Source organism: Oryctolagus cuniculus, chromosome 4 (assembly GCF_964237555.1).
Source record: "Oryctolagus cuniculus chromosome 4, mOryCun1.1, whole genome shotgun sequence".
NCBI classification, from domain to species: domain Eukaryota; kingdom Metazoa; phylum Chordata; class Mammalia; order Lagomorpha; family Leporidae; genus Oryctolagus; species Oryctolagus cuniculus.
In genome coordinates, this window is record NC_091435.1 from 72,855,463 (window position 1) to 72,870,036 (window position 14,574).

The 14,574-nt window shown below is 39.4% G+C and overlaps 1 long non-coding RNA gene across 1 annotated transcript in view; it reads right to left on the minus strand.

Moving 5' to 3' along the window:
• LOC138849285 (uncharacterized) overlaps window positions 1–14,574 on the minus strand; it is a 107,476-nt gene continuing 92,902 nt past the window's right edge. Inside the window, exon 2 of the long non-coding RNA XR_011387894.1 lies at window positions 1–14,574. This exon is cut by the window's right edge and continues 14,906 nt beyond it. This is a non-coding gene — a long non-coding RNA (uncharacterized lncRNA).

Consider the following 14,574-nt stretch of genomic DNA (forward strand, 5'->3'; position numbering starts at 1 on the left):
TTTCTTTTTTTTTTTTTTTTTTTTTTGGTTCATGAGTATTACTGATGAGGTCCTTTGTCTACAGATACCCCTGAGATATCTCACGTATTTGGGATGTTTTTCTGGAGTTTCAAAATGTTTCCAACAGTATAGGGAGTAAGTTCTGGTGCTGTCCTCTCTTCTAAGCTTCTGAGGCTTGCAGGACAGAGTTGTCAGTCCTGGCATACTAATGGGTCTATTGTTTCAGTGTTCCACTTTCCTAATTATAGAGACAACGCAGGCTGGGCATCAGCAGTGCCAGAGGAAAACCCATCACACAGCCTTGGAGAGTCTCTTGGAATGACCCAGTTTCTCCGAGAAGTGCAGTTTTCTAGATCTACTAGAAGTTTCTGAACTTTTACTTATTTGTTTTAAAAGATTTATTTAATTTGTTTGAAAGGCAGTTAGAGAGAAAGAGAGAGACAGAGATGTCTTGCCTCTGCTGGCTCACTCCCTACATGGCCACCATGGTCAGGGTTGGGCTGGACTGAAGCCAGGAGCTAGGAGCTTCTTCTGGGTATCCCACCTGGGTGCAGGGGCCCAAGCACTTGGAGCATCTTCTACTGCTTTCCCAAGTGCATTAGAAGTAGAACACCTGGGACATGAACTGGCACCCATGTGGGATACTGGTGTCACAGTCAGCAGTTTTACCCACTATGCCACAACGCCAGCCTCCAGTTTCTAAACTTTTAAAAGTGAATTAGTAATGTGGGTTAGATCTTCCATTTTCCTGCAATTGGAATTTATGAAAAGTAACACACTAAATTGTAGCCAAAAACCTTTCTGTTATTCATGAGTTTCTGATTGATGATGGCCTATAGAAGTCTATAAGTATGCTAACCAGAATTTCCCCAATATCCAGTACTGGGCCCAATTTCAATCAAATTAATGCAGTAAACCAAGACAATCAAATACTGTTTGATGTTGGTGGTTAAGTGAAAATGTCAGGTTTTCTGATATTATATCTCTTCATCTTCTGAAAAATTTTCACGTTTTTTTCCTATTCATGAATCAAGTTGCTAAGAGAGAGTTCAATTCCCATGGAAATAAACAACTAAATATTTTGAGATCAACAGCGTCCTGCATGCTTAAGCTCCTTACAAAGAACACACATCACATTGAAATTCTTTGTACTCCCAAAACTGAAGCTGCATTTAACATTACTCCCCTGCTACTATACCTACATCCAAGAATGATATGGAAGAGAAGTAAATAAATGCATTCTTGGCCTTTGATAATACAGATGGCTTTTTTCCTGTTTCTATGTTTTTTCTATATAGTATTTCCCCAAAGGCTGCGATCTTTGTATGTAAACTCTTCTTTAAAATCATCTTTAAATCATGTAACTAGGGCAGATTTCTTATTCTGCAATCACTTTTTAAAGCTATTTCAAAAAGTTCATGGAAAAGAGAAATTAAAAGATAAGTTTACTTTGGTTAAAAAAATTTTGAAATATGAGCAGATTTTTTCCATAATGTGCATTTTTCTATGAACTTTTTGAAGTACCCTCATACTACTATGTGGATGTTATTGTATTTCCCTTTATTCTTTTATCTTTTATTGTTTTATTTTTATTATTATTTTTATTTTATTTTTATTTTTTTTCTGGGGTGAGGTGCAACCTCACTGTGGTTTGGATTTGTATTTCCCAGATGGCTAGTGATCCTGAGCATTTATTCATGTGCCATGTGTTGGCCATTTGAATTTCCTCTTTTGAAAAATGCCTTTTCAATTACTTTGCCCATTTCTCTTTTTTTAAAGATTTTTATTTATTTATTTGAGACAGTGAGAGGGAGAGACAGAGAGAAAGGTCTTCCTTCCGTTAGTTCACTCCCCAAGTGGCCACAATGGCTGGAGCTGTGCTGATCTGAAGCCAGGAGCCAGGAGCTTCCTCCAGGTCTTCCATGCAGGTGTAGGGGCCCGAGCACCTGGGCCATCTTTTACTGCTATCCCAGGCCATAGCAGAGAGCTGGATCAGTACTAGAACTGGCACCCATATGGGATTCTGGCGCTGCAGGTGGAAGATTAACCTATTGCGCTGTGCCGGCCCCTGTATTTCCCTTTATGGATCCAGATAGAAATTGTCAAACTCACGGGTAAATGTAGTGATACATGAAAGGTATAACTCTTATTACAACCACCAAATGAGCAGGAAGTCTTTGATGCACATAAGCTTGAATGTATTTCTCTCTCCAAATCCATAAGAAGGACAACATTGGTTCTTGTCATAGTTGCTAATTTTCAACGCTTTTATTATGTATCATTCATCTATAAACAACTACTAATTAGCTACTGTTGGTAAACTTAGATGTATGCATAAGTGAATGCCTTGCTGATCTGGTTCTCACTGTTTACTGATTTCTATAGTTACAGACATGGAAAAAAATATGGTTTGGATAGTGTCTGTTCCAAGATGCTAAATATTCCTCAATTAGAGTAAGAAATGAGAAGGAAACAGTTTAATACCAAATATAGTCACCCTGTTTGAGAACTGGTACATTTGAGTAAATAGAAATGTTCCACACAACTATATCTATTTCTTCAGATGCTGGTGACTGAAGTCTCAACGCAACAAAAATATAGGTGCCTGATTACTTTGAGCCACATGCCCAAGTTTAATTGCCCCACCATTGTTAAAAAGTCAAAATTGGCTTCCAAACAACATTGTGCCTAGGTAAATATTTGATAATTTGCAGTCCTGTTTGCCCCAAAAGATGGTTATACTGCTGTGTACTAACCTGCGAGATGGAAGTGGATTTCTGCTGATGTTTTCTGGAAAAGTCTTTGATTTACTGATGAAAGAAGACATTTGTGGCTATTGTACCTCTGCTCTTTTTTCTGCCTTGTATGGAACTAAATTTTGGGTGTTGAAGCCACCATCTTACCATTACAAAGGAAACACTAAAGATATTGGAGATGTATTATACAGCAAAGAGATACTGAAGCAAGAGCCACGGCCTCCTGAATCTACCCTTCCTGATTTATGGGAAAAATAAATTATTATAAAATCACTATACAATGTGATTCTGTTACTTGCAACTCAACACTGAATTGACGCTTAGATCTGATTTTCTCCCATACTGTTTAAAAGCATTATTCAAGTCTTTAATCACCAAATAAAAGGAGTGAACATGAGGCATAATAACCACACACACACACACACACACACAAACCCTTTGGATTCCATTCAACTTAAACTATTAAAATTACATGAGCATTCAAGTCATACTTTTCAGTTATATTTTATGATATACATTGCATCCTTGTGGATTATTTAATACTTGCAAGCTATAATTAACCTTTATACGTAAAGCAAGCTAAGGTTCATAGAGGACAAGTAATGCTTTAAAGGACACAGATAATAAATGACTAACTCAAGACTTAAGCTTAAGTTTCTGATGCCAACTAGTATTTCTGTATAATACAACAAACCTAGGTCAAGGGGGAATGACAAAGAGAATGTAGTCCAGAATTAATTACCAGAAGCAGAAATGTTTGCCTCCTCCAAACCTGTAAATAATGTAAACTGCATGTAAGATGGACTGATATAAGAGATTGGATATGGGCTGGGGTGTGCATATGCATGTGAATGTATAAATGGTGGGGGATAAGTATCTTACATTAGAGCTCTGGAATGTCACTCTGAGCATTGGTGGCTTCACATTCTTACATTTCAACACTGTGAAGTTTGTTGTGTATGAAATCCCCGCTCATTAAACAGTACTTGAAAAAAAAAATTGACTTTCTCTAGGGCGGGAACGTCTGAGCCTGTGTGCCATATAAGGCCTGCAAAATCATTTGATCTGACCCTGAGAATGCAACTGCACTCAGGATCCAAAGTCCAATAAATCTATAGTAGGCTAATTTTTAAATTGATAATTTTGTATGGCCCACAACTTATGTTATAAATATTAATATGGCACTTTGTCCCTGCACGCCATGGTTTGAATGAAGTTTGTCCCCCAAGGTTTCATGTTTTGGAATCTTTGTCCCAGTGTGATGACGTTAAAATGTGCTACTGAGCATTTAAGAGTTGGAGCCTAAGGTCTTGCTGGGGATGCTGCCTCCAGAAAGAATCAAGGTAGATGGATGGGGACCCTGAGTTAGTTACCTTAAGAAAGAGTGGTCATAAAAGAGCAAGACAGGCCCCTCCTGGTCTCTGACTTCGTGTCTCATCATGTGACTGCTCCTTCTCACAAGTGCTCCCTCATGAAGCCATCAGTCACAATGTGATGCAGCAACGAGGGCACTCATGAGAATCCGCATCATGTTGCTTGGATTTTCAGCCTCTGACACTGGGAGCTAAATAAATCTCTTTCCTTTATACATTACCCAGCTTCAAATATTTTGTTAGAGCAATGGAAATATAACAAATAGATAATTCAATTATAACCTGAGATGCAACATACTTTATATTTTCATTTGCTCTTTATGCCGTATTTCAGTTTCTTGTTGGCTATTTTGTATTACAGAAGAAGTTGGCTGCATTGAATTCTGGAAAGTAGTTTGGAAAGCCAATTTATGTAAATGTGATAAATAAATCAAACTGAGGTCCAATAAATTACATTAGAATCTTCTAGCATTTGTGATCAAACTAATCAACAAATACTGTTATATAGAAACCTGGGGTGGGAAAACTCCCTCCATTCAAACAGGCACCAGAGACAGTGGAGGATCAAAGCAGTTTATTATGCCAGCAGGCTCAGCTGGTATCTTTTCCTGAGAACTGAGCAACAATCCCAAGTTTCTTACAATATTTATAGGTTCATCAGTGTCATACCTTAGCTGTTATAGCATTGGTGGGTTTAAATTGCAGCTACATGACTTAGGACCACATTTCTAATGGTAGGTGGGCCTGGTATGTTTGTAAAAAAGATACCAGGGGCAGATTTATTAGGACAGATTCATGACTGATGTTTACAGAAGCAGAACTTAGGACATCTTCCCTCCCTAGACAAGATCATAGTGGGCAGCTGCTTCATTAGTTAATTGCAAGCAGCCACTTTTCAAGGTTTGTGTTGGGAGGAGAGGTCCGCTTTTCTTTGTCTGGTTCTGGCCGAATTTCCTCTACAATACTAGACAGCATTTATCGTGAGCAGCAATCATGTGCTATAGTTACTGCTGTTATACCCAAAGAGTTTTAAAATCATGATTCTTTATTTATAATGCCCGTGCTTTACCTCAGAGTCAAGTGCTGCTTTAACTGCATCCAGTCTGACTGTCAACTCAATGGCTCCCCACAAACATCATTAGAGGTCATGACATTTGTTTGTGGTGTGTTTCTCTCCCTCAAAGACAGGTTTGGTGGCTGTCATCTACCTGTAACCAGGAGGAAACCCACACATCCTAAGTCAGCCCCTTTTCTCAGGAGCTAACATGCCAGAAATCTCCCCATTAGATATTTTGGTCACCAAAGTTCCTCTAGAAAAGATCTGTGTCTTACGCCTCTTTGAACCTTGGTAAAGCCTTCCCCCCAGTGTCTTGCACAGTGTAGGTCCTAAATAATAAGAAAAATCAAAGCAAGAGGAATGGGATATAGGAAGGTAGAAACCCAATATGAACCGCAGATTTCAACTATTTAATACTTTTGCTTAAGGTAAAGTTAGGTTAGGAAAAGGACACAAAGGCAGCTCCTGGAGTCATTCCAGTCCGATATTTGCCTGAGGCAGAGCAAGATACATTTCTTTGCTTTGTAAGCCAGTGACCTTTTTGTGTCTGGCATTGACCTGAAGGCATAACAAGGCTGTCAAGGATGGTGTCTTTCTTGTAGAGTCAGGTTCTTTGAATAAAAAGGGAAGAATGCCTGAAGGCAGGGTGGTGAGATTGAAGACACATCTGGGGCACACAGGAAACTATCTCAGCAGCAACATTCCCCTGTCAATCTCCTAAGTGCCACTTCTGGTCCGCTTGGCCCCATTCCCCCACCAGGAGAGAAAACAGTGGTGCTGGGAGAGAAGGAGTGCACCAGGGCACTAGCCAAATCCCAGTTTGAGTACTTAACCACTTACAGGGTTTGCTAAGAGTACCATGTACCACACAGATGCAGCTTAACTAGGCATTTCTGTTGATGGTGGCGCCCCAAATCTCCTTGCCATTTGAAATGGACAGGCGATCCTTTTAGTCCTATGTGAAATATTTATGAAGTTGTGTATCTGTTAAAAAGAGGCCATGTTGCTTCCCAGATCTGGCTGCATGCCAGAGAAACAAGTCTGAAATAAAATATACCAGATCATCTGCATTACTTAATGAGTAGTGTGTGGATCTAATTTAGAACACAACTCAGCTATGAATCCATAACATGATTTCTCCAAGAGAATGAAAGATATTGCATTAATGACACAAATTAATATACAAAAGAGGTTGACCGTTTCATCATCCATGTATGAAATGGCAGTTTGTAGATTCTAAATTAAAAAAAAAAAATCAACCTGAGACTTATTCTCCTTATCACATAGCTGTCCTAAAGGTCATTGTTACTGCCTTCCTTGCCTCCTTCCTTCAAATACATTTTTCACTCATTAAATGTAGGAATTTATATTAAAATCAGTTTTGACTAATTAAAGCTGCATGAAGTTATGCAGGTAATATAGCATGAAAGAATTATTTTTCCAAATGTCTTTTATTTCCCATACATTTTAAAAACCATTTAAATATTTCTATTAACAATAATTATGCACATTTATGGGGAACAGTATGGCATATCAATACATGAATACAATGAGCTTCACAGAATTATTGTAAGCAGTAAATGACATCATGCATGTGAGGATGCTTTGTAAAATTTAAGCATTATGTAAATGTGAGTGGTTATTATTGTTGCTAACTGCTGTAATTGTGGTGTGGTCATTAGGCAACTGGCATTGTGCTAAGTGCTTTCCATATATTATCTTGTTTGACATTATTCTTACAACAATCCTGTCATGTGAGCGCTGTTAGTATCCTAGTTATACAGAAGAGGAAAATGAGACCGAGGGAAGTGAAGTAACTGGATGAGTGGTACACAGTGACCAAAGGATGGCCAGGTAAAATCTGAGGTCAAACTAGTAACGGTATGGTTAAGAACCAGATATAGATTCAACTCCATTAGTTATTGTTTTCCATTCACTAGTTCACTCTCCAAATGGCCACAACAGCCAGGTCTGGGACAGGCTGGAGACAGGAGCCTGGAACTCCATCCAGGTCACCCACCCAGGTGGCAGATACTCAAGCACTTGGGCCATCATCTGCTGCTTTCTCAGGTGTGTTAGCAGGGAGTTGAATGTGAAGTAGAGCAGCCCAGATTTGAACCAGCAATCATATAGGATGCCAGTGTCACAAGCAGCAGCTCAACCTGCTATGCCATGATGCTGGCAACTGTAATTTTATTTAAATAAACTCCTTTTATCCTAAAAGAAGATTCAGAAAAAAACCATCTTTTGCTGACCAAGAAATGGAGAGTGGATCTGTCTCCTGGTCTCTGTAAAATTGTGGTCTCCCAGAGTACATATCTTGGGTGTGAGGATTGGGGTGAAGACTGGGGTGAGGGTTGGGTGGGCTGTTAGACCTTTACCTGTTGAAAAGCTTTCCAGAGTAGTAAATATTGACACATCATAGACATAGCTGTCACTGAGGAAACTCCAAGGGCTTAGACTAGAAATGGCTACATCTCTATGGAGGTGGGGCTAAATTCTATACTGCATATACAAGCACAGCCCAGACTTCTGATTTAGTTTAGAGTTCAGACAAGTTAGAGGAAAAAATCGTATCTCATGAAGTGTAAGTATCTTCTGGCACCCTGTCCAGATTTGCTTCTACTACCCTAAATGATTACTAGAGTAAGAAATCTGCTTCATAGCAGCTATTACAACAAAATACTTTGAAAAAAAAATATCAGGCAATGGTGGGTTAATATATGATGTTAGTCCTAGATCCTTAATTTGTATGCCCTCTTCCAATGAGGATGAAAGTCCAATAATAAGGGAAAATTTGTTAGTAAAGAGAAAGTAGGGAAGAGAAAAAGTTCTACAAGAGGTAATGGATTTCTGCTTAGTCTTTCTGTTGAGGAGTGACTCGGGATTGTATGGTTTTGGTGGAGGTTAAAAAAGGGGGTGGTGTGGTGAGAGAAAGCCATTACGTTAGCAAAACCAAGATTTTGAGCATGTGTAGCTAAATATGAAACTAAGAACTGCCCTAGAGCCTTCGTGTTTAATTATCAAATAAAGAATCTACAAATAAAAGAGGATTGAGTAACTGGATAGAAAACTTCAGAGCTAAAGACAAGGCTGATAAGAACTCTCTTCATCTCGTGTCTTTAGATACCTGATGTGGCCAATGAGTAATCTTAAAACTCCTGTATCATAGTAGCATTTTCTCCTATTCATGAACAGATTATTACATAAAAATATATATGTCACATATTGAATTTTTGGTAGAAAAAGAGGGAAATAAGAACACATGTGTGCACTTGCTTCTTTTTACAAGAGAAATACAATAGATTTAATCCAAATAACCAAAGAAATTGTTTATGTACACAAGGTACTGTGCAGGGGCAGGCAGGGGTGGGGAGGCAGACTGTGAAGGAAAGGCTAGAACATGATAGTTCACTGAGTATAATTTTTTGTACATTTTTTGGCTTTGTGGAACTTGTGTTTTGTATACTCAAAAATAAAAATTAAACCAGTAAGAATGGTAAGAAAACAACCGATAATTGACTACAAACAGAAACAATCACAACTGTCTTTCAAATGAACGGAGTAATCACAGAGGAAGAGCAAAGAACAAGTCAACATATTTTAATCTTATTGCACAATTACCAATAAGTAATAGATGCTTAACAAAATTCACCAGTCTCCCACTCTGTTCATTCCACTTATTCAGTGTATGATTCATTTTCTATAATATTTGTAAGGTGGTTGGAAGACAGAGGAAGTGCAGCAACAGGTAGTCTTGGAAGACATGACTGCAGAGCATCATATACTGTTTGCCTTTAGATTTTCTGTGGAACATTAAAAAGTTACCATTTGTCCTGGACTTTCCAGGGAAATTATTCTCTCAAATATTTTATTACAATGTACTTTATCTTACCAATGTTTGGGATTAGACAATATGATTGCTGCTAGCATATTTTATTCATTTAATAATAAAACGAGTTGTTGGAGAAATCATAACTTGTGAATGAATGGAAGATCATCTATAAGTTTTGTTTTACTTCAGTCTGCTATAATGAAATTCCATAAACTATGTGACTTAAACAGTAGACATTTATTTCTCATAGTTCTAGAGTCTTTCAAGTCCAAGATCAAGGTGTGTGTCAATTTCATTCCAAGTAAGGGCTTTTATCCTGGCTGGCTGATAGCACTCGTCTTTCTGTGTTCTCACAGTGCAGGGAGAGAGAAAGAGAGAGCAAGCTTTCTAGTATCTTCATGTATGGCTACTAATCCTATCATGAGGATCCTACTCTGATGACATTATTTAAACCTAATTACTTTCTACTATCATCTTATTGGGACTTAGGATTTCAGCATGTGATTTTGGTACATTATACGTGTCTAGAACTATGTTTATAACAGAGTTCCTTGTTTGAATACCCACAATCCAGAGGGAAATCTGCAAGCAAATCTTAAATTTTTTATTTAGTTTTTTCACTTGTTTTTATAGTGGTATGCATGTAACAATTCTAAAAGTACTGTGTGTATTGCTAAGATTGTGTAAATAAGTAAATATAGTGAAGTTGTAGGAAACTAGGGTTTTCATTGTGATAAAATGGACTATGAAATGAGGGGAGGCAAAGATGATCCAGTGGGATTAGACTGAAATTGGAGGCATCAAAAAGAACACATATTTCCTATGTCCACTGAAAGGGCAAGAAGCAGTGACTTATCAGGAATAATGACCATTCTTACAGCTTAGATTTTGGTTTCTAAATGTCATTGCTCACTAAGAGGAAACAAGGCTAAATGAAGATATGACTGATTCTAGCACCGGAGCAGGGAAGATACAAGATGAACATCTGGTTGTTGAGGATACAATAAAATGGAGGTGTATTAAAAGACATAGGAACCAGCTTAAGGGGTTCCCACTGAATGCATTAGGTAAAATTCAGCATCAAAATTAAGTAATTCAATGGTTTTTAACATAATTAATAAAACAGTACTCTATGAGGGCCTAATGAACACAGAAAATAGGAAAGAAGGTGTCTTCCCAACAGTTGAATGCTGAATGACAAGTGATTGATTTGGAAAAGCTCTCTGTTGCAACCATCACAGAACAACTAGCTTTAGGCAAGAATCTTCAATGGATACCACATCTAGGGAGAGAAGTTTGATGAGAAACAGAATATTTTCATAATCTCAATCTCTATCTCTATAGATTGTTAATTAGCCTTAAGAGATGCGGGTGGGAGGATGGTTACTCTACAGTGGAGAAGTTGGACAACAATTTGACCTAGGAATCCAAATTCACACTACTAATGAGTAGAAGGTAGACAAGGAGCTCAAGATATGGCATCCTTACAAGAATACACCCCCTGTATCATGATCTAACCAGGCATATGTTATCTGAATGGAATGAAAAGAAAGCAGCAGATATAACTACTAAATTAAATGAATGACTTCAGATCCTGTATTACAGGGAAAAAATGCTATGAAAATAAAAAATTTGACAAAACTGGAATATGGGCTAAAGACTGAACAAATTTTGAAACAATGTTTAATTGCTTGTATTTAAAATGCCTCTCTTTCTCTCTTTGTATATAATAATATAATATATATGAGACTATAATATCCATGATAATATGTTAGCACTGTATGATAAAAATTAAAGGGTGATGGGGCCAGCGCCATGGTGCAATAGGTTAATTCTCTGTCTGTGGCGCCGGCATTCCATATGGGCGCCGGTTCTAGTCCCAGCTGCTCTACTTGCATCCAGCTCTCTGCTATGGCCTGGGAGGGTGGTGGAAGATGGCCTAGGTCCTTGGGCCCCTGCATCCACGTGGGAGACCAGGAAAAAGCGCCTGGCTCCTGGCTTCGGATTGGCACAGCTCTGGCCGTTGCAGCCATTTGGGGAGTGAGCCAACAGAAGGAAGACCTTTCTGTCTCGCCCTCTCGTTGTCTGTAACTCTACCTCTCAAATAAAATAAATAAAATATTAAAAAAAAATTAATGGGTGAGCAATGGTGACAAAGTAGTATACACTGGGCAGTGGCCAGCAGTGTGGTACAGTGGATTGAAGCCCTGGCCTGAAGTGCCAGCATCCCATACAGGCACTGGTTCTAGTCCTGGCTGTTCCTCTTTTGATCCAGCTCTCTGCTATCGCCTGGGAAAGCAGAAGACAGCCCAAGTCCTTGGGTCCCTGCATCCACATGGGAGACCTGGAAGAAGCTCCTGGATCCTGGCTTCTTCGGATCGGCTCAGCTCCAGCTGTTGCGGACATCTGGGGAGTGAACCAGTGGATGGAAGACCTCTCTCTCTGTCTATATCTCTCTCTGTAACTCTGTCTTTCAAAGAAATAAAACAAATCTTTTAAAAAAATGTATACACTGGGCAAACTGGAAAAGGGTACACAGAAATCCTCTGTCTTAGCAGCCTTCTTGTAAGTTAAAAGTATTACTTGTTTTTTTTTTTTTTTGCTTTCAAACTTTTATTTAATGAATATAAATTTCCAAAGTACAGCTTATGGATTACAATGGTTTCCCCCCCATAACATCCCTCCAACCCGCAACCCTCCCCTTTCCCACTCCCTCTCCCCTTCCATTCACATCAAGATTCATTTTCTATTCTCTTTATATACAGAAGATCAGTTTAGCATACATTAAGTAAAGATTTCAACAGTTTGCTCCCACACAGAAACATAAAGTGAAAAATACTGTTTGAGTACGAGTTATAGCATTAAATCTCAATGTACAGCACACTAAGGACAAAGATCCTACATGAGGAGTAAGTGCACAGTGACTCCTGTTGTTGACTTAACAAATTGACACTCTTGTTTATGGCATCAGTAATCACCCCGGGCTCTTGTCATGAGCTGCCAAGGCTATGGAAGCCCCCTGAGTTCACTGACTCTGATCATATTTAGACAAGGCCATGGTCAAAATGGAAGTTCTCTCCTGCCTTCAGAGAAAGGTACCTCCTTCTTTGATGGCCCCGTTCTTTCCACTGGGATCTCACTCGCAGAGATCTTTCATTTAGGGTTCCCCCCCCCCGAGTGTCTTGGCTTTCCATGCCTGAAATACTCTCATGGGCTTTTCAGCCAGATCTGTATGCCTTAAGGGCTGATTCTGAGGCCAGAGTGTTGTTTAGGACATCTGCCATTCTATGGGTCTGCTGTGTATCTCACTTCCCATGTTGGATCATTCTCTCCCTTTTTGATTCTATCAGCTAGTATTTGCAGACACTATTCTTGTTTCTGTGATCCCTTTGGTTCTTAGTCCTATCATTATGATCAATTGTGAACAGAAATTGATCACTGGGACTAGTGAGATGGCATTGGTACATGCCACCTTGATGGGATTGAATTGGAATCCCCTGGTATGTTTCTAACTCTACCATTTGAGGTAAGTCAGCTTGAGCATGTCCCGAATTGCACATCTCTTCCCTCTCTTATTCCCACTCTTACATTTAACAGCGATCACTTTTCAGTTAAGTTTCAGCACTTAAGAAGAATTGTGTATTGATTACAGTATTCAACCAAAAGTATTAAGTAGAACAAACAAAAAAAAATACTAAGAGGGATAACATATCAAGTTGCTTATCAACAGTCAGGGTGAGGGCTGATCGAGTCACCGTTTCTCCTAGTGTTCATTTCACTTTAATAGGTTTCCTTTTTTGGTGCTCAGTTAGTTGTCACCTATCAAGGAGAGCAAGTGGTATTTGTCCCTTTGGGATTGGCTTATTACACTCAGCATAAATTATTCCTTTTTTAAAGATTTATTTGTTCATTTGAAAGGCAGAGTTAAAGAGAGAGAACAAGAGCAAAAGTGAGAGCGACAGAGAAAGAGAGAGAGGGAGAGAGAGGGAGAAAAAGGGAGAGAGAGGGAGAGAGAGAGAGAGAGATGGAGAGATGGAGAGAAGGAGAGAGGGGGAGAGGGAGAGGGAGAGGGAGAGGGAGAGGGAGAGGGAGAGGGAGATGGAGAGGGAGAGGGAGAGGGAGAGAGAATCTTCTGTCTGCTGGTTCAATCCCCAAATTGCTGCAACAGCCAGTGCTAGGCCATGCTGACACCAGGAGCCAGGAGTTTCATCAAGGTCTCCCATGTGAGGGGTAGTGGCCCAAGTATTTTGGTCCTCTTCTGCTGCTTTCCTGGGTGCATTAGCAGGGAGCCACCATGCTGGCTCCTGAGCTTATTTCTAAGGACAGGTGCTAGGCCTAGCAGTTACATTGCCCACATTCCATATAAGAGCACCTGGATTCATTTCCTGCCTCCAACCTTTGGCCTAGCCCAACCCTAGCCATTGAGGACATTTAGAGAGTGAACCATTACATAGGAGTGCTCTTGCTATCTCTCTGTCTCTCCATCTCTCTCTCTACCTCTCAATTAAATAAGTACTTTTCTCTCTCTACCTCTCAAATAAATCAGTACTTTTATAATAACCTAAATTTCCAAATTAGAATATTAAATGGAATTTAATTTTTATAAATTATTTACATTGAAAACAAAACCCCAGGAAAATAAATGAAGGGCTAAATTTACAAAAATGAGTCCTAAATTCCTGACCGATGGCAAGATAAGCAGGGTTTTTCCTTTCATGTATTTAAAGCCTCCTGCTTGATCGAACCCCTCTGAAAAGGTTTCTTTCCCATTTGCTCAACTGCAGTTTGTGGGTCCACCTTCTGATTCCCTTTCTTCCAGCACAGTGACCCCATGAGTAGCCTGTGCGTCCTCATTTGCTTCCCTTGCATTGCTGCAGTCCAGGGAGGGCTCCCAGAAGAGCACAGTGAACGAACGCCTCACAGACTTGGGAAGATTCCCAGGCCATTCCTTCCTCCAGGGGTCCTTTTCCCATTCAGCTCCACATCCAATTTTTTCCTCTAGGTAAGCAACCAGATGGCTCTCTGGGCCTCCATGGGGCCTCCAATGTAATGGGACCTAATTTTACATCTTGTAGAAGGGATGAGAATTAAGAATCCTGACCAATCAAATTACCAATTACCTCATATCTGTGAAGCAGTCAGCAGCTAAGAGAACTTTAGGGACATTCTTTCATTTACTCTCCATGGTCTTTGCAGCACAAATAAGGGATGAGAATCACATGCCCCACCTTTCAATAGGAACAGCTGAGGCTCAGATGTATTAAGTGCACCATTCACAGATTTGGCAAAACCTCCTCTTCAGAAAAGAAACATTTTAACCTTTTTGACAGCAAAGTTTTGCTTTCAATAATTCTTTTGAGGTCATAAGGTACAATAATCATTAAAAGAAGCAATTAACAGTGCTATTATTATGCACCCATCTTGGATCACCTACAAAAGAATACCCTACAGCACCTGTGAGTCCTCAAATATCCTAGGACATCCAGGGCATGACTCTGCGTGTGTGTGTGTGTGTGTTTGTGTGTGTGTGTCCAAATTCATATTTTAATTGCC